Source organism: Neopsephotus bourkii, unplaced genomic scaffold, assembly GCF_033783945.1.
Source record: "Neopsephotus bourkii isolate Nb327-2 ecotype Australia unplaced genomic scaffold, CSIRO-AGI_Nbou_v1 NB_678, whole genome shotgun sequence".
NCBI classification, from domain to species: Eukaryota; Metazoa; Chordata; class Aves; order Psittaciformes; family Psittacidae; genus Neopsephotus; species Neopsephotus bourkii.
This window is the reverse complement of record NW_026901177.1, coordinates 2612365-2638131: the sequence shown is the minus strand read 5'-3', so window position 1 is coordinate 2638131 and position 25767 is coordinate 2612365. Positions and strand designations below refer to the sequence as shown.

General features: G+C 38.5%; 1 protein-coding gene across 8 annotated transcripts in view; it reads right to left on the bottom strand.

Moving 5' to 3' along the window:
• TBL1XR1 (TBL1X/Y related 1) overlaps positions 1 to 25767 on the bottom strand; it is a 115078-nt gene that overhangs the window by 58688 nt on the left and 30623 nt on the right. For all 8 annotated transcript variants that reach the window (XM_061353562.1, XM_061353560.1, XM_061353561.1 and 5 more), the window contains exon 2: positions 5184 to 5248. The gene's annotated coding sequence lies outside the window, so the exon portion shown is untranslated. The remainder of the gene's footprint in view (positions 1 to 5183; positions 5249 to 25767) is intronic.

Below are 25767 nucleotides of genomic sequence, written 5' to 3'. Positions count from 1 at the left end.
TTCCCATTTCCCAGATGGTCAGTCTCTAGAAAAAAAGTCTTCTGCACCTCAGCCGCTTCTTAGTTAAATCCATTCTGACGGCTCATTAGTAGAATAATTTCTCAACTGTTGTAAGAATAGCTGTTATAAATTTGTTTTCTATGTAAATCAGGCTCCATGCAACTAGGATGGAATTCAAACCTTTTCAAATGCATTTTAATGTGAAATGTTGACATCAAGTCTTAAGTCCATTTGATTATTTTTCTGTTTATATTATTAGTAATCAGTTTTAATGGCACTCTTTTCTGTTCCACTTCAATCTTTCAGTTGGATTACTTGAACTCCTGCTGAACTGCACCAAAAAAAAGGAAAATTAACTAATGCCTCATTTGATCTTGTGACCATAAAACTTGTGTTTTCATCCCCTCTTTAACCTTTGACCATCTATTTTCCCCCTTAATTTGTGTGTTACGTACCTGATAGTTTCAAATTTGTTCCTTTTATTCATGAAAAAATAATCTGCTCTGACAGCTGATCTGCCCTCTATTCATTTTAACTACTGCTGGCTTAATTCTAAATTCTCATTAAGAAACAAACACTTAAAATCCCTTCTTCACAGTCCATCATATATTATTTGACTTACTGTATGCTCTTTACCAGAAGTGCACGACTGTTTTCACAAAAAATGTTGACTACATTAATAGAGAAAACAAGCTTGCAAGAGTGAAAGAGCTGAATTTTAAAAGCTTTTTTGCCAGTTTATTACATTAACAAAGTCCTCTCCTTTTCATATTGTTGGACTTGAATTTAATTTGTGCTAGTGAATTAATATTAAAAAAAAACCAAAAAAAACAGATGTCAAACACCTGAACACATGATAAAACGTTCTTACAACACACAAAGACCATAATAAAATATAGTCCATCTACAGCCAAAATAAAATAAATGAAAAGGAAAGATTTCATTATCTTTGAGTATAAGTGCTGCAACTACAGCTCACATTTGACATCAGTACCATTCACTTATGTGACTATATGCGTAATGCTCAGTATTAACCTCAGGAGGATCTAGATCCCTTGTCTTGAACAGCTTTTCTGTATTTTTTATAAAATCACAGTAAGAACACCACATATGACGTTCATTTACAAATACAGGTCCACTAACCCAGTGACTATTACCTTTATTTCTATTCACATGGTGAACTAGAAGCTGGGCATGTAGGTGCAGTTTTCTAGATCTGGAATCCATGCTGACGGCCATGTCAACACAGGGTCTTTGGTCTTTGGTGGCCAGGTCTCAGTTTCTCCCAAGTAAACAGAAGTCAGTATATTCAGTGTCATTCTTCTCAGCCTACAGACATCCTGTTGTTCTGCAGCAATATTCATTATCTCCCAGCATCAATACCACTGAAACTAAGGGCATCTTTTGTTGACTTGAGCTACTACCAACTTTCTGTTGACAAGAAGGAAACCAGGATCATGACCCGATGATACAAGTGACATATTGACATGGTTTTCTCCAGACAGTAACACTAACATCCTCAGATACAAAACAGCCTGTCCTTGGGTTTTCTTCACAACATCCTACTTCACTCACACCTAACATCCAGTTTCGTTTTTTAAATTTGCAGCAAACCTAGTCATTGTATTGCTAATTCTTTCATATAATGGAGCAGGAAAAGGGTCATTTCAGGTTATGCGACTTCACCATGGGCATATGGCAGTGAACCCACAGTAGAAACATAAAATCTCCCTCTCCTCTAAAGCAGATGGCATGCTGATCAAGTAAGATATAATCTAATGCTAGCTGCACTACTGCTGCTATTAACTATTGAACCAAAACCAGTATAAAGCAGTAAAGACAAAAAACCCAAGGCAGGGGAGAGTGAAGGATAAGGAAGATAAGAAAAAAACAAACCAAACCAACAAACAAAAAAAACCACAAAAAAACCTGTAACATAAGACAATGTATCATTGCAGGAACAGCCTCTTTTCAGGCACATTTATGATTTAAAACCTAGGAATGGCAATAGGCAAGGAACAACTATGGACTTTATCCTGTTTTAGAGGACATTCCCCAGATTTGAGATACTGGCCCATTTCCCTTCGCTTTTGTGATTGCGCTGCACTGGGCACCTGCCAGTGGCTAAATATCCCAGCTGCTTAGATAATTACATATTTATGATTCTGCCGAGAATTCTTAGTCAAAGCTTATTTCTGAACTGCAAAACGGTTACAGAATCAGCAGAGAAAGTTCTCTGGCAAATGCTCCTTCAAAGTAGAGCCACCACTGCTTAAAATTCTTAAGGACAGTAGCTATCCTTTCACTCAATTCATCCAGTGGGGAGCTTCGATGCTACAAAAAGGAGGCAAGGGGTGTTTTCCTTCTGAATCAGAAAGGGATCTTACTGATGTGTTTAACTTAAATTCTGTAAAGAAAGAGAATTTAAAAAAAACCTTGAAGAAAATGGATCAGAACACAGAGGTACATAAAATGTTTAATGCTTACCAAGTATCTCCCTGCCACACATTTTTTTCTTCTGTATCACGCTATTAGCACTTCCTCTTTAACAAATATATCACTAGATCAGCTAATTCATGCTGATCCAATAATTAAACTTATGTAAGAATGCTCTGACATATTTCTGAAAATTCAGCTGTAATCAGTTATCAGAGAAAATGCGCTGCACTTCACCTTCCTTCACTGATAATAGCATCCACTGGTTTCAGGAGAACAGTCCAAAATTTCATGCTGTCCCAAGAACTGTACCTAGTTTTCCTTCACTTAATGGGTCTTTTTTGTTAACCCTTTGCATCCTTCTAAGATTCTGAGGAACGTTACAGTTGACTGGAAGAATGGGAAGGAGAACTTACACCAACTGAACACAACCACAGTCTCTATTAGTAGCCTATATCACAACATAATTTTATTTTAAAAAAAATTGCCGACAGAATATGTTTTTAAGTGGTAACTGATATTACACCCTATTTAGCTACCAGTTAACATATTGTATGTGATGCAAAAAATAAGCATCTTTTAATTACTTTTAAAACAGAAAAGTAAAGGAAAAGCAGAAGAGGAAGTGTAACTTCTATGGTTTACACCCCCTGTCCCCCCCCTTTTTTTTTCAGTACCAAGAAATGGAACTGACAAGCATGATCAAAATGCAAGGATCCTTTCTGATTCAAATATATGTATTGAACACGGGTAGCTAAGTTCTGTTTGGGAGAACACAAACTGCTTTTTCAGGTCAACCTCTGGCCCACACTTTGTCTACATACATCAGAAAATAAAAACATAATACAAACCTATAAAAGTCTTCTTTACTATAAACCAGATTAAGTTATCGTTACTTTGGGGATGATGAAGAACGTGTCTAGCTTGTCTCTTAAATTTACATTCAAAATGTTCCATAGTTAATTAAGAGGTAATTGTTCAGAAATCTCTAGAATAATAAGATACAATAACTTACAGCACAAAAGCAGCCCTTAAAGAAAAGAGTGGGAAGTCTTTCACTTCACTACAAGTAAGCGTTGAGTATGTTTTATGATCGCTTCAACAACTAGTATGCCCTTGAGACTGTGCAATTCTGAATTTCTAACATAATTTGAAGGGGGAAAATTAGGACAAAATGCAGTAACATTTCAAGTACAGTCTTTCAGTATTTTAAAATTGTATGAAGTATAAGGATTAGGTTAATATGGAATGAGTCATGTTTTTAAAAGAAGCAGTAATACAGACCTATATTTTAAACCATAACTAAAACCATACTCAACTGCTACAAAATAAAAATAAGTCAGGGTAGCTTTTATTTGGAAAAAGGTCAACAACAACAGTGAAAACTCAGCAATAATAGGAAAGCCTGAGAGCATTGTTCGTTTCAGTTTTGGGACGTTAAAATACCAGGCTAAGTGACCAGGTAAAAATTATACCTTCTCACTCAACAAATTCATGTCCATTAGCTGAAATTCATCCCAAATCAATATAAATGTTACACATATCACCTCTGAGCCTAAACAACAGGCTATTAAATGACATATACACATGGTGCAGATTGTCTGATATCAAAGTTATATTTGCTTTACTTAGCGCCAAATACATGCTGCATTACATTTCACTCTGTGATGTCTTCAAGACTCAACAGAATAACTTTCTGTGTTTCAAAGTAAGCAGTTACATCCAAGCAAACTCTCTTGGAGTCATTTTGCTCACAGGGTGAAGACACTGGAGTTTTAAATAAATTATATCCTCATTCAGACCTTTGCATATTCTTTACATCCATGTCCACATGCCAATCAAAGGAACCCAGCTCAACTCTTAGATCCCAAATTGAGTTTCCAACATGGAAATACCATCTCTTTAATTTCTATTCTGATTACAGTGATCTAGAGATGCTTGAAATACAAAACTCAGGCTAGCACCTTATGCACTTATTTCTTAAGTCTAAGGCTGCAGTTACCATTCTTGTATATATTAACTGTCACAACACAAGATACCACAACTGCTGAAAAAAAGATTTGATCAAAGCTGAAGCAGAAAGCTCCAGCCCTTCTCTTCAGACCCCACCTCTGCTTTCCATATGCACAAGTATCAGGAGGCGTTAAGTAAACCATAAAGACAGTCTGCAAATACAAACTTCCAATACTCTGTAACATTGAGTAATATTCCATAAATGAAGTAAGATCGCATGAACCAAATCACTTTCCAAAGAAGCTAAGACTTTAACTTCACTAGTCTTATGCTGTCAAATGTGCTGAAGCAAAATACACCTGACATTGCATAGAATTTTTATATTATTTTCTTTTTTTTCTCCAAGGAGAAGCTGTTAGTCCTGAAACAAACTGCAGAGAGCACCCAAGCTGGGGCAATAGAGCACTCAGCTTGGCTACAGCTTGCCCTCAACAGGCTTCTGGCAAAAGAGAAAGCAAAATCAGCTGCCATCAGGACGAACTATGTCATTGTCAAGTCACACTTCTCGCTTCAAAACTAACATGCTGCCTTACTTTCCACAGGATAAAATCCAGATGCAAGGGTAATATTTTAGTCATACAGAATAATGGTCTAGATGTTTCCTAAAAAATTAAAACAATCCACTTGTGTACTAAAAAGTAGTTATTCTAAAATATACTATTTGCAGTACAAGTCGGCTTACTTGTACTTGAGAAGGAACCACACCACCTCTAATCAGTTAAAAAGGTACTTACCATTGGCAGTGCATTGATATGTGGAAGTTTTCCTTTCAGGTGCCTCTTGCCACAGAAGGGTGATGCTGACAAGGCAACAGACAAAATAGGAAACGTTATTTATTATTTTGAAAAGGGTGGCGTTAACACAATAAAACGTTATCATGGCTCTTTCAGCCTACTCTGTTCAAGGAGTTGAGTGATTACCACTGAATTTGTACACAGCCCAGAGCAGCAGCAGCAATCAGGCCGAAAACAGCATGCAGAGCTGGGCTTTTGCATATATCCTGTCACTACCCACATCACACAAACTGTTCCCATGGGGAGCCTGAAACACAGATTTTGAACAAATAAGTCTGTTGTAGGAACACTTTTACCACCAGACCTCTAGAGAGTCTTATCCATTCAGCAGGAGCACCAAACAGAACCTTCATATAAAAGTCCTGATGTCTGGATTTTGCTTTGGCTCTCCAGAAAAATCTTTGGGAAGTTAACTAGGTAAAGTAGGTAGTTTAGAGTATCTTCTGCCCATGACAAATTTCTTCAGGAAATAAACCTCAGCTATCGACTTCTACACACTCTGAAAAGCCCCAAACAAAAGAATCAACATTCCAGTGGTCTGACCTCCAAAATGGTTACACCCACTGTGTTCCTAACACATACTGTGCTGAATAACTTCATCTATGTACACAGGTGTGCCTATGAACCCAGACAGTTACCAGCTCCTGCAGTGACCTCAGTAATTAAAACAACCAGCTCACACTAGTTGCTGGTGACACTTGACAATATGCATGTTACAGAAATACTCCTACTGCAATATTCAAGAAAAATCTTTCCTATGTTCAAAAAAATTAACAAAAACATAATTAATCAATCAATGCTCCTGCACGTTTTTAGTAATTTTGTTTACATATCAATAATTTCATGCACCTAACAGTTAAGTATAAGAAAACATGTTTTGATGTCCAAATATGTGTTAAATCAATCCACTTTTTATTCAGTAATGACAAATTATTTTAATTCATACTAACATTTGACTTGTTGCTCTTCATGCAAATACTTGCCCAGACTACTTTTCTGTAGGAAATAATCTAATTGCTAACTCACGAGAGCAGGAAGGGTGACAGATGAAAACGGGTGACTAATGAAGTATTATCAGACTATTTTTAGATTAAACTATTTACAAAGCATCTGTAAACTGTGTTCAAAAACTCTGACTATGAGCACAGAATAACCATGGGGTTTTGGACTCATGATCTACACGAAGTTCTCACATGCAATTTTCAAGTTCAACCAGCAGGAAATCGTTTATTATAAAGCTATTTTTGGACTCTGCCAAAATAAACAACAAAAAAGCTGCGGCAGTCAGGCTTAGTTTATCCTTAGAAGATATCACCACACCACTGAGGCAGGTAGAAACGTAACCTTCACAGCCCAAGTGAGAGACGCTGCAGAGAATGATGAAGAATGCAGGAATGCTGGGAATTGAAAGCATTTGCAAACCTGCTCGTTTCCTTGCTTGGTTGCACTGGTGATGCAGAAATTATGTAAATAGGCTGAGGAAAACTCCACTCCTCAGTGGCACAGTTTCCTATGTGGAGCTACTTAGAAAGTTTGTTTTTTCCACAGTGAGAGTTCCAGACCAGTAGAGAAAGCTTTTATCACCTCACTTGGAAGACCCCATAAAAAACATTACTTGCTTATATCAAGTTTTCCTTAAAAACAGAACAAACCACCAACCAACCAGTATTATTTTGAGAACAGTCTAAATCATTATAAAAGCTGTGCACAGAGAAAGTCAGAGGAGGCCCATTCTGCCTCATTCTGAGTGCGATGCTTGGTTTGGGTTATTTCATTTGTGAAGGAACATGGCAAACATAAATAAAGGATGATTGCACAAACATAAACCATTTTCTTCAATGAAAAAAGGCTTTCTTCACTATACACTACCCAAACTGTTTCCTTCCAACACCTCTTTGCCCTTATGCAATCTTCTGAGTGCAGCACTTATCATTGAAGCCAGAGACAGAAACCCTTCCATGTGATCTGTAGAAGAGGCTTCTTGTCCTTCACTTTATATTTAAACAGGGCAGTGAGAGAGAAAGAACCTGGAAGCAAAGACTCGAGAGAGCAGAGAATGACTGCTTCATTCCTCACTCATGTTAACTGGGTAATTGGGCTCCAGTTTTAAATAACAGCGTTTGAAATGACACGTAAACATTTAGAAAACTCTGATGTCCTTCTTCAGAATCAAGTGCTAAGTACAAAAGCCTCTGCAGCAGCTTTTTTGTTTCCAGATTTATCCTACTGGGTTTTATAATTTTAACATGTATCTTGAAACAATGCAGGTGACTGCTATAACTTGTTGATTTTTAGACTATATCTCACCTTTACATATTGACCTGTTACAGTGATTTAAGCAGGTGCCCATGTGCAGCAACAGCGGCAGTATGTGACACCTAGAAATAATCCACCAGATGCTCTTGAACTGGATAAAGCACACCTGGAGAACACAGTAGTTTTTGAGTTTGGATCCTTCATCTTGGAAGGTCTGGGGGCTCACTGTGGGCTGACACCTTCAACATTGACTGAATACTGCTCTGCTCGATTTAACTAAGATTTTTGTCTGTCCTGACCCACTCCCAGGCAGTCACCCAAAGCTCACCAGCTTCGCCCACACCGGGATTTTCTGCACAAGAATGACATACATGATGCGCATTTCCTCCCATGAGACTGCACCCAGACAGCTCACTACAACACCCAGCATCATCTCCTTGGAAAGAGCATCCCACTCCATTGCATAGAGAAGCAGCAATGCCCAAAGACATACGCTTGAGAGCTGCTTGTATGCAGAAGTAGCAGAAAGGTCTGAGCAAACAGGTTGCACAAGACAGCAGTTCCCATCTGCAAGACCAAAACTAACATGCCAAACTAGCTACCAAAAAACCAAATACCAACACATGTTGCTAGCACCAACTGGGCTGCTGTCATCAACCAAGTAATAATCATGCAATACAAAGACAAAACCACAGATAGAAACAACCATGGCACCAGCAGCAAGGAATCTGCTTATAAACCCATAGCACAGATGTACACTAATGTTATTCCTTACCTGTTTCCCAACATAATCAGTTCAATGCACAGATTCCTCTAAAAGCTATTTGCAAAAATGTTTAGACACTTACTTATAAAAACACCATCATTTATACTACTTTCCCCTATCTATCTGTTACACTGTGTTCATGCTATGGCTAAAACAATGTTGTCTGCCTGAGTTCTGAAATGCTTTGGTTCCTCACGTGAACATGTGCACTCATGTTTTTCTTCTAATCCTCTTAGGATCACACTGTTTATACTACTTTCTGAGATTTTAGTGCTATTTGAGCTCTAACAACAAATTTAGTCATTAAATGTTGTGCTCTGTGAATTACAAAAGCCTTCTAAGGACACAGTATCTTTTCTTCTAAATTATCCTCCAGTATCCTGCTTTTATCTGGATTCAGTATCTGGAAAGAGTGTCCCAATCCAAATAGAATTAAAAATAACTAATCCTGGATATTCCCCTCAGTAACTAGGCTGCAAAAAGCATCAGACAATAGTTTTTAAAGCCTAAATTGAAAACTAATCACTCTATTGAATCCTTCCTTTCATTTGGTTAATAGGCATATACAAAACTTGCCATGATTCTACCACTGCAGTGCTTGGAACATAAACAGAGAAAATCAAACTTATTTCTTTTAATCACGGTTCCACAGCAATGCATAGCAACTTTTAAAAACAATTCAACACTTCTACAATAACATCTGCTTTTCAGATATTACAGAAAAGATGAACTGAGGCAAATACCAACTCAAAAAAAAAAAAACAACCCACACCCGAAACAAAAAAACAAGAGAAACAAATACATATATGGGGGGGGGGGGGGGGGGGGGGAATCAGCACCACACCTGAGATGCATTAAAAACTGTCATTACCTGCAACTAGTTGGCAGCAATAGGGTTCCTGCTGAAAAAAAAAAAAAATAACATACACAGACTGCTCCAATACTGCACTCTGATGGAGGGGACATCACTGAGGGAATTTTACACCATTCAAAGTACCCAAGACCTGCCCAGAGACATATCCACCTATATTCCAAAACTCTATCTGAAATGGCTTTTCTCCATCAATCAAGAAAACTTTATTTTCTGATCTTCAGTCTGTCTTTAGGCCTTTCTTACTTCAGAAATATGGGAAAACATGACACTTTCTGGATGTTTCAAAGAAGAAACATTTAACATATATTTATATCACAGAAGAGCTGCACAACTTCCCACACCTCAGAAATACTCTTTCGTATAGCAAGCACCTGTACGTCAACAGATTTATGTGAACCAGCTAGTAAAACAAAACAAGATATCTGAGGAGATAAAGAGTAAGAACTAGGGAAACAGACAACACTGTTCTGCAAAAAAAGATTATCTGGATATAGGAACCACCCTTCAGAAGTGCACAGAAACAGGATTCGCTGTGCAAGAGAAACACAGACCAGAGCAAAAGAATATTGTAGTAGCTATATACAAGTTTAAACACCAATTTCCATGGAAGTCAGAAGTTGAGGCAATCACAGAAAATAGCTTGTAGCCTACTGAAAAGGAAGGGGAGGAAACCATCTTAGCCAACTCTACTAAAAACACTTAATGCACCAGAGAAATCTTGTCAATACCAATCAGCTAGTACCACTGAGGAAGGAGGGAGGCTGGGCTGGGCTGCAGCACAATTTTACTTGCAAGGCATTTAAGTGAAATTCACTGGTAAGTAAACCAATTTCCCACAAACTGAAAGTGAAGAGATCCTACAGAATGAAGTCAAATCCAGTCTAGACAGGGAAGGAGTATAAACATTCCTCAAAGCACTATGTGTTAGGTGAAGGGGCTAGAGTAGTCACAAATCCCATCTTCACAGACTGCTACATCTAGGGTCAGTGCCCACCTATGCAAATTCAAGTACAGTAATCTGTGCTGCTTGTTCATTTTCTGAAAATAGTGGACATGTTGACTAGTGGCATACTGATAATATTTGTAGCACAATAATAATTATTTTTGTGGTTTTATTCTAGAAATGAGTCAGAAATTTAAATTCATGACAAGATTAATCAGAGAAAAGACTGAGAATAACAGCCTGTCAAAATACCTTCTTCCCTTTCCATGCTTCTGCTAACAGAGCCTTACATGTCTGGTTTTAGATACTGAGAGCAAGACATTGATGTGCTTTGGGACTGGGGGTGGCCTTGCAAAAGAATCAGTCTAGATTATGTCAAGCATCAGAAATCCTCACTGTGGGGCAAAAGCACAACTGCACTTCTTTCTTAAAGAGCTTAATTTATTGAATTTGTAAAGACTGCCTCAAATGTGCCATGACTTGAGAGGTGGGATACACATTTTAATTAGACATCACACTGGGAACTGGGCTCAAAATGTTTAAATAAGGAAATCTCCGTAAATTGTAAGAGGATATGACAACATAGCAGTATTTTCAGCCCTCACGAATGTAACCACCATTCAAGTCCTGTCCGGGTTTCCCCCAGTGTCAGTAACAGTCACCCTCTTTCTTGGGCAACCAGAGGTCAAATGGAGTGCTCTTTCAGAGTAAAAGCTCGATCTGCATTTTTGTCAAGCCAAATTACTGAGCCTTGGAGGACATTTAGACAACGTGGAGGGATCTGGGTTCTGCTGCAAGACAGCCTTTGCAGAGAGTTTAACATCAACAGCCTCAAGAAGTCCCACTGTGGCCGCTGACCCTGAATATCATATACACCCAGTGCTGCTGAAGCTGTGGCTCTCTTCCTATCTGAGAACATGTTACAAAGGCTGGTTGCCTCCTGTCTGCCTCCTGCAGGAGTGCCTCACAGGATATTTGCCCTCGCAGCAAAGTACTGGGTTTAAAAACAGATGGACACTGAAATGTTATAAAAATCTACCTTGTGATGTTGGGCATGTAAAAGTAATAGCACAGTCTGAAGAAGTAGGATCTGAGAATTCTTTAGCCCTCATGAGTTATTTCAAATACTTAAAAGCACTTAAAAATCCATAAGTATGGAAACATTTTTCTGAAAACTTAAGTCATTCCAGAGGTCAAAAGTAAACTTTGTGGTGGAGCTTGGGCTCATGTACTCCAGATGTTCCTCAGATACAGCTCCCTAAAATAAGGTGTCTGTAATACATTCCAGATTCTTCCTAAAATTATTACTGCTATTTTGTGTAAAGCCAAAGAAAGACGTAAGCCACTCATGCTGCCAAAAGAAAGGTGACACTCACTGCCCTGGAAACACCCATTAAACATATCAAAGAATAATTAAATATTTTATTCCAGAAATACTGCTCATCAAAAGCTGCTGCACTTGTGCTTACAGTCCCCTCTCATTTCCCCAGGAATTGTTCAAAACTGAATGACATTTGGTGCATAACGTACTGGTGTACTATTCAGAAAAATTCTGTGTCTTGCTCACATTTTCACACAAACAACCTACATACTAAGCTCTTCCTACAAAGGTAAATCCTGTGATTGAGCATCAGTCCAAGTTGCCCAATACCAAGCAACACAAAAGGAATTCTTCCCTTTTTCAAATCTCCACATCCTAACATCAGTAGACAACATTATCTTTCCTACAAACCCTCCTGCCTCTGGCCTTCCCATGCTCCACCATTTCTCTAACAGTGTAATTTTGGAGTGTTACATAAGGACTCTGACTCACAAGGGGTTAAACACCCACCTGGATAGGGCTGCCAATGTTCATGCACTGGTTATCCAGCCATTCATGCTAAAGGGACAACTTAAACACAGCAGCTACTGAACTGTGACAAACTGCAGACAAGGGGACAAGACTGTGCCACTCCTTATCACAGCAAGCTTTCCAGGTTCATGAGCAGATAAGCCACCCCTGTAGCAGGTACTAGAAACTTAGACGGCAGAGAGACAGCACACTCATTCCCAAATAAACTGCCTCTTGTCTGTAAGAGTTCAGAGGTTGTAGCTCACCTGAACACTTTGGCTTAGTTTTATTCTCAAGTAACAACCTAGCCAAAAGCTACCTGCTATTGCATGGGGAGAGCTGGGTACCCTCCCACCATCCCAGGTGGGTACTCTCACCACTTCCTTTCCCCTAAAAAAAACGTAACAATAATAGCTTTGTATCACTCCCACCAGCATCCACTGCAGGGTCAGAAGAGGACAGAACTGGCTCAAGAGCACGAGAGAGTACACAGCCCTGAAAGGGAAAAAATGTGGGAACAGCACTGCTGTGTCGTCAAAATACACCTCTGTTTCCAAGAGTTGCACAGTGTTGAGTGCACAGAGTTGGACAGTGATGAGGATCCCAGCAGAAAAATCTCAGAGCAAGCATGGAATGATGTACTAGTTAATATGAGTCATACCAGAAATAATATAGACACTAACTGTACTATATATGTATTATTCTATCGTCTTTTCAAACCATGTAGATACCAGAGCTGAAAAACTATGTCTGTCACACTGATTGAATAGAGAAATAATTGCATCAATATTAGACTTATACATGGAATAAAGAGACACTGAAACCTGTTCCAAAGAATAAGCATCCTACACTACAGATAAACATGGCAAAATATTTACTTTAGCAGTATGGCAGAGGAGAATAGCATTTATTAAATAGATGGATTAGAGTCATTAATCATCAGTGGCATTAGACCAATCTAACTATGCCACTTTTTCTTCACCTGTTTTTTGTTTGAACAACAGGTCCTAAGCATGATCAAGGAAAACAAATATATTTGGTTCATCTATGACAGCATATTCAAAGGATTTATTTATCATCAGGATATGAAGCCACAGAAGAGAAGACTTACATGAAGACCATCACCAGGCTATGATTAACTGATAACCTAACAGTGCCCTTACTCAATTCTGCTGTAAGTAGTAAAGTGGGGCTTAGCTACATGTATACAGTTAAAACTATGTACCTCCCACCCTACGTGGTCTATTCTGAAATTAAAAAAAAAAAAAAAGAAGAAAAAAAAGAACTTTTCCTAAAACTGCTGTTCATTTTGTTAATTAACATTTCAATTATACTGGGCTTTCCTACTGTATGAATGTGTTCTCCTTGTTGCAAACGGGTAAAAAAAAGCAAACAAAAAAAACCAGAAAAGAAACAAAAACCTAAGCACACTTCATTTGCTGCCAAGATGTATGAAGTCAATATTTTTGTTTCATTGGAAATATTTTCTGTTGAGTTTCCTACAGTCATTGCAGCTATACAGCTCAATTTACAGCCCCTTTGAACTCATGTGTTACATATACAGAGCAATATATAGCAGGTGTTTATTCTACAAGGAAATGGAAGTGTGATTAGATAACCTATTATACCACTTTGCAAACAGTTAAAAAAAAAGAAGTGAAAAAACTTGCTAATGTTAGTTCCCCAGGACCTTGTATTTTCCCTTATACAAGATGAAAGACTTTATCCAAACAAAATCGCATAGGACCCGAATGAGACCTGAAGACTGGCCATACTGGATCAGGCCAAAGTGCTCCCTGGCCCATTACCCTCTCTCCAGCAGTGATCCAAAGGCCAATAGCCAAAGGAAGAGTGAAAACAGCACCAACACAATCTAGTCCGCTAAATAATCTCCTTGCCTCCAGCCATTTTTGACTCTGACAACTTTTCAGAGCACAATTTGTTTGGTGTCTGTGTGTTTAGCAACTTCAAAGGAATTATTTTCCATTAACATTTCAGTCCCTTAAACATTCAGCATTTACTTATTGTGTACAGTTCTGGTGTCCTCAACATAAAAAGGACATGGATCTGTTGGAACAAGTCCAGAGGAGGGCCACGAGGATGATCAGGGGACTGGAGCACCTCCTGTATGAAGACAGGCTGAGAAAGTTGGGGCTGTTCAGCCTAGAGAAGAGAAGGCTGCGTGGAGACCTCATAGCAGCCTTCCAGTATCTGAAGGGGGCCTATAAGGATGCTGGGGATGGACTCTTCATTAGGGACTGTAGTGATAGGACAAGGGGTAATGGGTTAAAACTTAAACAGGGGAAGTTTAGATTGGATATAAGGAGGAAATTCTTTCCTGTTAGGGTAGTGAGGCACTGGAATAGGTTTCCCACGGAGGTTGTGAATGCTCCATCCCTGGCAGTGTTCAAGGCCAAGTTGGACGAGGACTTGGGTAATATGGTTTAGAGCAAGGTGTCCCTGCCCACGGCAGGGGGCATTGGAACTTGATGATCTTAAGGTCCTTTCCAACCCTAACTATTCTATTCTATTCTATTCTACTTCTGGTAAGAAGTTTTAAATGTCTCCTTCCTGCTCAGAAAAAGAACAGCTTGTGTGTCTCTCTTTTTACAATTTTATATATACGCTTTAAATATCTTATTGGCTTAACTTGATGTTTCTGTAACAGAAAAGAAACCTATGACCCCTATTCACCCTCTCCATGACTCTCGTGTCTCCACAGAACTCAGTATGCCCCACTCCCATGTTGTAATCTGTCCTTAACAAGCTGCTGTGTGAAAGACCTACACATGGTCTCTATATTATGGTTCGGTATGTCAACTGCACACTTTGCATGGGATTAACTGAAGTCTCCCATGGCATTTCCAACTTTCCCGCCCTTTTTGATCTTTCTAGCATTCCCATTTTGATAGGGTGGTCACTCATACAGACCCACTTCTATGGACAATTTGTACAACACCCACAAGAAAAGAAAGGCACTTACACATTGTTATTGAAGATGTTCATCTATTAAAGTATTCATCTAGGAATATGAAATGGGAAATTGAGCAACTAACATAGAATGGTAAATGTTAAAATAATGCCATTACATTTCAAGTCTATTTCTGAAAGAGCATTGGCCAGTATGTGCTCATCAGCATAAGCTCACACCTACAGAATAACTGAGATTCTTACATATTAGTTTTTATTCTGGAAACTATTAAATTCCAAATCCTATATCCACAGTAACCTGACTAATGCTCTCCTCAGTGTCTCACCTTTCCAATTCTGCTCTTCAGTAGAGCTCCCCATAAACAGGGTTAATAGCATTTTGTTTTCTCTGCGATAGGCATGCCCTAATAGCATCTGTAAAGAATGTGTCGATGCTATCAAGAACGACATGACTTTAAGCTTTCTTAAGCTTTTCTGAAGAACTGACACTACATTCACCATCTTCAAAAGTATCCCAGAATAAAATTAGTTTTGTCAAGCATGTTATTTATCAAAATCCATACAAAAAATAGAGCTAGTTACAACCCTCTGCATTAAATGTCTTTTTAACCTCAGTGAAAGTCTACTTGATAACTTTGAAAGCTGTTAATGGATCAGGCTTCAAATACAAGTAACTAACATCTCCAGCCAGGTGAAGACACACAGCAATTGAACAGGAGCAAAAGTCTAGTGGAAGAAAATATCTCACATTTAGCTGAATCTACTGAAGATGGTGTAGCTGGAAACACATTTTAAGTAACAAGGAAAAAACAAAATCATGCAGCTGAAGAACAGTTATGAGAAACAGCTTATGCTATGGGACTCCTGTTATTTTAAGCAAAAGCAGTAAGGACTCTGAAAGGAGTAATTCTGCCTAAGGAAATATCTAGTGTATGGCACTTGATCTAACAGGGCTTTTCCCTTCCTTTACTTTTTGATTCTTATCTTGATTGTTTCACGCCAGGAATCTGAAATTGGCTGAGCTGCACATCCTGTAAATCTCGTTTAAACTAAAACAGGCTGAAGATAGGATTTTACCACTTGGGAATTCTGCCTTTGTGGTTGCCTGCAGAATTCTACACAACTACTGTCAGGACTTCATGAAAGAGGTGAGTCTGGGGCTCTTCACATTTATTTTTTTTTAAGTCACCTCACATTTATCAGTGATCTACTAGACTGATCAGAGAAAGTAACAACGACTCAAGTCCTCTAGTTTTGGCCTTTGATTTTCCAGCTTATTAAATGTACAAAATTTACTCACACCTTAAAGATACTTAGATGTAGGCCTGTACATTTTGCTCCTTTCTTTTGTGATCATGCTAACACACACTCGTTAAACAAGGAAACAAGTGACAAATGCTGGGGTGAGGAATATCAAACACGCACGTTTGTCAAAGATACTCCACCTAGTAAAAGTATTTCCCTTCAGTGTCAGACATGTCAAACATTGGGGTCTGGTTCATCTCCAAACAGAACACTGTAGATATTATTTTAGTCACACCTACTCAAGGGCTTTCTTCCCCCCTTTTTTAGCTCTTTTTTTTTTTTTTCCTTTTGCTGTGCTTTTCAAAGTTAGTGGCAGGATTCTAAAATGGAACAATATGAAGTATTTAGCACTAATAGATAGGCAAAGCCTATACAGTACTATGTAATAAACGCACAGAACTTGACAGCCCAATGATGTATCTTCTATCTGCCCACAAGTAGTAGCAACAACCTAGGTTTACAAGCTGCTGCAATTCAGAAGAGACTGTTTACCGGATCAGATAAAAACAAGGTTCAATATATATATATTTTGTTGCATGACACTGTACAGCTGCAATCATTTATCAGACTTTTTCTTGTGTCTTATCACCGCCAAAGGAATAAGAAAAATCTTGGCATTACAAAAATGCCTCAGACACTAGCATTTCTGACTCATTTAATACATCACAATTTTTTTACACCCACTTTATCCAGAAATAAATCAACTTGCCATATTCTCATAGGAATACTGCTACTAGACTGATTTTGACACCTTTTCAGAGAAGTCTCATTTGACCCTCTTGGACTGCACGTGTAGCAGGCTGTGAGTGCACACCACAGACACAGCGACTCTTCTGCTCCCACAAAAATAAGAAGGATGCCATTTTCCTACTTGCATTTGTAACCTAAGCAACCTAATTTTAAGAGAAATTAGCACTATCTGTTCTTTTCTCAAGTTAAAATACTTTCATTATGGCATTTTTAGCTAAACAATTTTAAATGCAATGATTCAGAAAACATTACTACTTTAACATTATTATGAACAAAAAGATCTTGCTGTAAAGTAGTAAAAATAAACTACATTCATTTTTTCATAGCCTGCGTGCAAAGAGTTAATTTTTATTGCTTCAGTGTGTAAAGATTTTACTACAAAATTCTTACGTGACTTGGACAACTGCCAGTCCCCAAAGTGACACATGCCAAACACTCTTGCCAAGTTTTGAAGATGCTGGCTGCATGGACAAGCCACAGACCACCCATGGCCCCACAGGGCAAAGACGAGCGTGGATGAAGGCATACAGCTACAGTGAAGTGCCAGAGAAGCAAGAACAGCAGAAAGTGTTTGCAATGCATGCATTAACGTGGTCTGTGAAGCCTCCTATCACTGCATAGAATCCCACTGTTCCAGCACACGCTATACAGCCATAAACAGTAAGATAAGGAAACGGACATGAATTCTAGCAACATGGCATAATGAAACTCAGCATATGCACATGTATGATGGGAAACGTAAAGAGACATAGAGGTTTACTTCTTGGCTTGCAATTGTAACAAAGGTATCAGCTTTTCCCGCCTGTTAGTGTGTAACAAAATTGCCAATAGGGCAATTTGATTTCACATGTAACTATGTAAAAATCTCTCATGTGACACATTTTAGACAGAGAGACATATTGGCAAAACATTAAAGGCAACATTTGCATTTATCTTGAATAACAAACCAGAAAGATACTACTGAGGATTCAAATTGTCTGCTCATCCTTAGCTACCATAAGACTTCACCTGGTGAGCTCAATTCAGCAGACATATCTGAAGCACTCCACCTAAACCCTTCTGTGGTGTGGTGTGACTGTTTTTTACTTTTTTAAATTAACCATTTCTCACTGCTATTAGCGGTGACATAAATCAAGGTTAACTGATAGGTATTTCCTAGGTCACCCAACAGATCGCTGCAGCACTGCCCTTACTATTGCCCCATCAGCTGAATGAAGTTACCAAGATTCAGAAAGACTTCACTGTGGCTGCTCACAGCCTGGACACGCACTGGAGTGTTTCCAATACCCCCTTCCAAAGGAAAGGTATAGATACTACCTAAGATAAGCAGCAGAATTATTCATGGCCAGAGAGACCCAAAATAAAAACAAACCCAGAACTAAGGCATGGTGAACTTAAATATGCTGGTAAAGATACAGAGCACAGATGCTTTTCTGATATCAGTTTAATTGTGTTTAGAAGGAAGAAAGATTAAAACACAAACCCTACCGATACCACACAGTAAATTTCAAACCCCGCTGCTTATTATTTTGTTCCAAATGGAACAAAACAAAAATAAATGACAATGCCCAAAGATAACTGGAACACAGTAGCTCCAGCCCTAGCACAGGCAGGCTCCCCACAGCTGGGCTGCATCTCCTGCCCAGTACCACTACCTCACCATGGCATGAGGAGAGCAGAAAAGAAGAAGACGGAACACCACGGAAGTCTTGCTGTTTGTTCTTTTTAAAGAGTATTATTTTTTCACCTTTGGAAAAAAATTCTATTAAAAACAAAACAAAAAAATTCTTACTCTTGAATTGAAATTCTTCACTGTGTTTTGACAACACGACCCTGCTGCAGCACCCTTGGTATGTGCACTATTATTCTCTTAAAAAAAAACCCAAAGCTTTTGCAATGATACAGTTCATCTTGGATCACATAATTTTAAGGTTGAAATTAAAAGACATTGGTTAATATCAACTGGATCTGACAGAAAAGACAGAAATCCAGAAATCTCACTGATGCCCTAAAACATCTGTCCAAGTCAGATGGAGAGGAGGCATCTGTTCCGATACATACCACATGTCTTGTAAAAGTTCTTTGAGGGAAAAGGCAGCATTGATTCACACAGGAGATCCTTCAAGCATAGGAAATCCTTCAAAACTTTGGAACGCAAGACCAGTTTACAAGGAATCACACACTATTATTTCCATTTTCCATAGAGTAACTTATGGATTTCTAAATACAGGCGGAAAGAGTTCATGACCCTCTTCCTCATGTCTCCGAAAAGTAATGATGGTCAGAGTACAACCCAGTACCAAACTCTTTACAGGTTCAGAAATTGAAACTGGTACTTCAAACTGACCAAAACCACACACACAGGCAATTCTCTCAGGAAAGCGCTAATTCATGTACACAGAAATGCCTTACGCCAGGACTGCTGACCCCTACACTAACTCAAGGCCATGCTGCAGGCTGGCAGAGCTGAGCCCCAGGTGCGCAGCAAGAACACCACCACTCTGGCCACGGTGTTTCTAATCTTAACCAACTGCTAAGTTTAGATTTTAAATTTCAAATTTCATTTAAAATTTCGACAATTTATGCCAAAATCTGATTTAAGCCACTATAATAATTTTAGACAAATTAAATATTCAAACAATACAGAAGTTTTAAAGAAAGCTAAACCACCAATGGAACTGCTGGAAATCGGAGGCATAGCATTCACAAAAAACATTTATTTATTTATTAAAAGTGTTAAGTTCTTACACTGGCACAGAAATTATTTTTAATATCCCAACCAGTTCAACTCGCTTACTTGTATGTACTCTGCACACTCAAAGATGGGATGAGAAGTTTATCTGCCAATTATAAGATGACAACCCCCCACTAATTCTGAAATACTGAAGAAAAAGATCAGTTAATTTCAGTACTCACAAAATAAAATTCTCATATTTTTAAATGCAAAAGTTTTCATAAATAGTCCCTCTTTATCCAGTACACTGCAACAGTAAAACATAGTTAACACCTTGTATGTTAGATACCTGCTTTCATCTAAATGCCATTTGACACAGTAAACAAGAAACATGCATCAACTTGCAACTTCATAAAAAGTCATGAAAACTTAAATAACCCGAAGGTTATTATATGCTTATGCAGAGCAAAGCAGTAAATCAGCTTGATTAGCAAAAGAAATACCAATTTTACTACAACTCATTGCTAGTAGCAAATAAAACATTTTAATAGATTGCAGCACAGCTATTTTCTTGACAAAGTTTGATTTCTCTAAATCCAAGACAAAATTACAATCAATTACTTCAAACAAGGGCTTCTGTGTGTTGATTAAATTGTTTTCACTTTGATCCACCCTGGGCCTAGCAGACATTTCTTCTGGTATTAAGCAGTCAAAGGTGTAAATTAAACCTTGAAAGACCTCCTTAAAACAACATCTATTATAAGCCTTGACATTCAAACAGCAGTCAAAAATCTTTTTCTTTTGAGAGTACTGAAGTGGGGTAGCAAGGTATGCAGCAATAGGCAGTCTTTTTCTCCATGCAAGTCGCTAAAAACAGATCCAAAGAAATCCCTAGGAGGACAATCGCATATCCTGAGGTGGCCAGTGCTCCCTCACAGTTAAAACAGCCAGCATCAACCAAATCATTAAGGGAGTTTAACTACTCCATTCTAATAGGAGCTCTCAGATGTTGGCATTTTGGTAAACTGTAACTTCGATGCTGCTGAACAAAAGAACATCATTTATATAGTGACAGCATCTATTACAGTTATTTGTACTGTGATGGCACTGGGGTTCCAACTGCAAATAAAATCCCCAGTGTGCTAAGCAAAGATATAATATACCTGTAGTTTAAGGATAAAGTCAAATTCTGCAGAGATGTAACATAAGGAGCACAGAACCGCCCCAGTGAAGTGAACAGGGTAACAAGAGGGGTAACAGCAGGCAATGGACACCGCACACTGCACAGAGATGAACTCTCAGAAACTGGGTGTGTAGCAAAGCTGCTTCGGCTTCTCAGGTTGGTCTGAACCCCTCCAATCCACCAGTACTGAGCACTGCTGATAAACACAAGTATAAGCTCTGATGTAAAGGCAGCCAATCTCCGACCATCCAACACAGCAGGAAGGCCTAGAGACTACACAGAACCAAAAGAAAAGGGTCCTTACTGCCCTCCTGCAAGGCAACGGCAAGGCTGCAAGTCTATTGATTATAACATGAGAGTCTATTGATTATAACATGAGAGAACTCCTGCCTGGATTTACATTGAAAAAGAAGAGAGATCTGAGATATCCTCGACACATTCATCTTTACACTTGGAGAAATCAAATCAGCATTTTGAATAAAAAGAGCAGGCAGTAAAAAGCATACAGTACCTGCAAACTTCATTCTCAAGTTCTCAGGTGTTGGAATTGCTCTTTCTCCTGTCCTGACAATGAACTCTCTAAATTAATGTTAATATATCTCACATTGTCAAATATCCACAATTTATAAGCCTGATCTATTTCGCAGTAGATCAGTTTTACAGCCTTATTTTCAGCGACTGATATTAACATGCCACGGATCACAAAATTAGAAATACAGAGGTCAATACCTGGGCACTACCAATAATTAGAAAAAGCAGTCTTCATGTTTGGGGTTGTTCTTGTTTTGTTCTTTAAGTTTAGCTTTTTCATTTAATTCTAATCCAGTGAACAGATATTTAAATAAAACACTAAATTTTATGCAGACTATAGTAATCTTCAAGTAATTACACTGAGAAAGAAGAGAGTAAGAGGGCAATTGCCACATGAAGTCACCTATCTTAATGATACCTGCAATTATTTTTGTATTTGGTACTCATTCAAAACTCATCTTTTTGCACTTCACTCCAATAATTCATACGCAGCAGAGCTGTACTTGCTCTCACTTCTGCATGCGGGCACCCACCAAAATGTCATTTTCAATATCATAAAATCTCAACTCATTGGCAATTAATTTGTATATCTCAACTAGAAGCTTCTGTACAGTTCCAATCCTATATCCTCTCTAGAGCATCAGTAAGAAACACCAGTGACTAGACTAAGAGCACTCATTTTAACTAGTGTTGGAAGAACACTGAAGTCACTCCCATTTGTATGGCAGAAAATAAGGAATCAATAATAATGTAAAAAATATACTTTATAATAAAAAAAAAAAAAAAAAACCAAACAAAAACTCAGACACTCCCTTCTGAACTTAAGTTTCACTGCCTTAAACACTTCAAAAATCTAGAAAGACCATGAAAGGCCAATACAACCACAAGATAGTAAGGTGCAGAAATCAATAAATATATCTTGGTTTTTTTAAACATGGTAAATTACATGGTAGCAAACACTGAGATAAATCGAATGGATCTTCACATAAGAAACAAAATAGCTGATACATCAAGCACTTCTAAACCTCCCATATTTTCAAATAGGGAATGCTGTGAAAAGAATGCATGACAGAGAAATTGTTTTCTAGGGGCATTCAGGTTTTTCTTTCATTTCAAGTAAAAACGTTTTTTAAAGGAGTGTGATTTCTAAGGATGTACCTTTAAAGAGCTTTCTGAGAATTTGCTTTGTATTGAGTATCACTGGTTGGGACACCAAAGGAAGAGGAAAGAACCCTCTGATCAGCAGATATAACCCTTTCACTAGTTTGGGAAGGACTTGACTTAAAGTCATTTTTTAAATATTCATATTGTAGGATCAAAGCCTCATTTCAGATCATTTCTGGTTTGGAGACTTTGAGGATTCATGTTCTGCTAAGTCATTGCTCCTGTGAACCAGCTGAGCTCAGACACTGGAGTCCCTCAACAGAATGGGCATAGAAGGATCCAGCAAAATGTGCCTGGCATCTAATTGCCACTCTGGCTCCACCAACTTGATTCATTTTTATTCACTTCAATACCTGAGAGATTTCCAAACAAGGCAGAATGAATCTGCCAAACCCTGATGTACATCCACACCACAGTGACACTCACTGGACTGACTCTAAGAATGGGACACCCTTTGGGAAAGCTAAGAAAACAACTCATTAGAGCAAGAGGATAAAAACCTTTTACTCCATGAACACTGATGTGCAATGTAATAGAAAAGGCTATTAAGCAAATACGATTGACTCCAAACAAATACAGGTAATTTATTGAAGAAAAAATACCTTGCATTTAAGAGACAACATAAATTAACACACACAGAGAACTTATATGCCAAAATGGCAGGGGCCTGTTGTCCCACAAAAATAAAGCAGCAAATGCAGAAAGACAATTACTGACTGTGTTTTGATTTAGCAACAGAAATTAAAAATAATCCAAAACTGAGGATGTAATTGCCAAAGGGAAAAAACAAACACTACAGAAAAAGAATAATCAAGACTGAAGAAAAGGAAATTATCAAAGGCACCTGCTATCACAAGAATAGAAATGAGATCTTGAGAAGCCCTGAAGAACTCCTTACAGAAAAGGAACAGGAAAACCTACAAAAATTGATCATTACAGATTTGATCATTTTAGCACACAGAGATGTACTAGAGATGCTAGAAACCGCCAAAGGGAATAAAAACAAAAAGAGGGGGTGATGGGGTGGGAGGGGGAGGCAGGGTATACGGTATTAATCTTGCCTGTACCATGCCAGAAGAACTCCCCGTCTTTGCCGCCTGCATTCAGAGCCCTGCAACCTGTTGATTCTGAGGCAGCTGCATCACTCTCACTTCACAGCCACAGTGCTCCAGAAAACAAAGGCACCGGGCTGAAACATCTCTGTGAGGCTAATGCATCATCTTCTAAAAGATTTCCACTGACGGCTCTGTTGATGGCTTCAGCCCCAAGACAGCACTATTTATTCAGAGCAGAAAACACACCGTATCAAAGCAAAGCACGAGTTACACTGTGTTTTTCCAGCCTGACCAGAGAGCCATTCACGGTGTCCTTCTCCCTTGCCCATGAATGCACACTACAGAGTACTTAGCTGCCTCTTTAAAAGAGTCCATGCCCAGAATACAGGTTGATTAAACACACTGACTTCTACAAATTAAACAGGTATCTAAAACCTAACAGTTTCTGTAACAAGTTTACTTATGTAACTTAAAAATCCCATAGGAGGATCCTGTTTGATATTTGAACAGTCTACTGTAGCTACCTGAGATACAGTGTAAAAATACTGTTTCGAAACAAATTCTGCACATTTCTACTCATTTGGAACACGATCAAAACGCGTGAGAAGTTCTAAGGAGAGCACTTTAATTTTGTTCATTCATCCCTGCATCTACCAGCTCCCTGAGTTCATGCAGCCTTTGATAAAACAAGAAGAGCCCGCTAGGTAGGGACAGAGAGAGTGCACATTACTTAAGCTGAAACTACATATGAGACACCTTTCCAGTTTTATTTTTAGCACAACATATCTGTTGTAGAAAGCCTGTATTTTAACACTGAGAGGAATGTAATGGTAAATCTATTTTAAGCATACAATTCTAGCAGGTCATAAAGACTTTATCATTATCCTCCTTGGACAGTAATTGGCAATGCAAATACATGCTGTTCTCTTAGTTTTTGGTCCACCGATGAGTTGTGAGGAAAGAGAAATCCTGTTCATCCAACATGCTGTTTATTTAATACTCAGCATTCTTGAACTCTTCTTATGCAAAGCGCAAATGCTGATGATCAATTATCATAGCTATCATAAGTCAAACTGAAATTTTACACTCCGTAAACACATTCTCCTGACCACTGCATTGCACATTTGAAATATTCCAGTTGCAGCAACCCAAAAAAATGAAAACACTGCATTAGCTTTACAGTAAAATTCTGTGCTGACTATATGTACATGAAGTTGTTGTTTTTTCATAGCAGTAAAATGAATGTAGCATGCATATGCTGAATATTTTTCTATGCAGCGTACAAATGCACACATTCACACACTAAAACACTCATGCACTTTAAATATTAAATAAAAATGAAAAATATTTAGACTTCTCTGTAAACAAAAAGTTATTTCAAACATCATAATGTTTTTAAAATTAAATTATCAGGTAAAGCAGAGAAGTCAAAGGAGAGCTGCTGCCATTTTTGTGGGAAAATTTCCTGCAAACTTCATTAGGCTGACGACAAGGAGAACTAAGGTTTCCCTGAAACAACCAGTAGATCTTTGGGAGCAATCTCAAACTCCCTCACACTTAGTGGGTGGCCTAATACATCCCAAAATGTAAGTCTATAATTAAATAAAAATTTGCAAAATTCAGTTAGACTTTTTATGGGAACATCTAACATACATGTAATAGGGCTGTAATGCACATCCTGCATTACATTTCACTGACAAACCGCAACTTTTCAAATCAACATTTCAGGAAAATGCTCAGCACACAGTCTGACATTTAATGCTGCAGATAATAGTAAAAGGCTAAACAGGAGAAAAGTGCGCCTGTTGCTGAAGGAGGTGGATAATTTAGTGACAGCAGATGGAGGTAAGGCTGAGGCTTATATAAGGGATTACTTGATACAACTGGACCCATGGCACCAGATGGGCTGTGTCCAAAGGTGGAGAGAGCTAATGCCATAGAAGGCCATGTAGACTGAGGGTCCTAAATGACTGCAGGAAGGCAGATCTTGTGCCATCTTCAGGAAAAGGGAGAGAGGCAGAGGTTATTACCTCAACTTAGGCAGGCTTGGCACCATCTGCCACAATATTCACATAACCATTCCGGGATGTTGCCATGTGGATGAGAGACCACCACACAGGTAGAAACCTGGTGGAATGGCTGGGCTCCACAGGGAGTGATAAATGGGTTCTTCAGTTGCTGACAGGAGGACCACAAAGATCATCAGACGGCTAGAGCACCCCTCCTGCGCTGGACTTGCTCAGCCTGGAGAATGCCCTGGG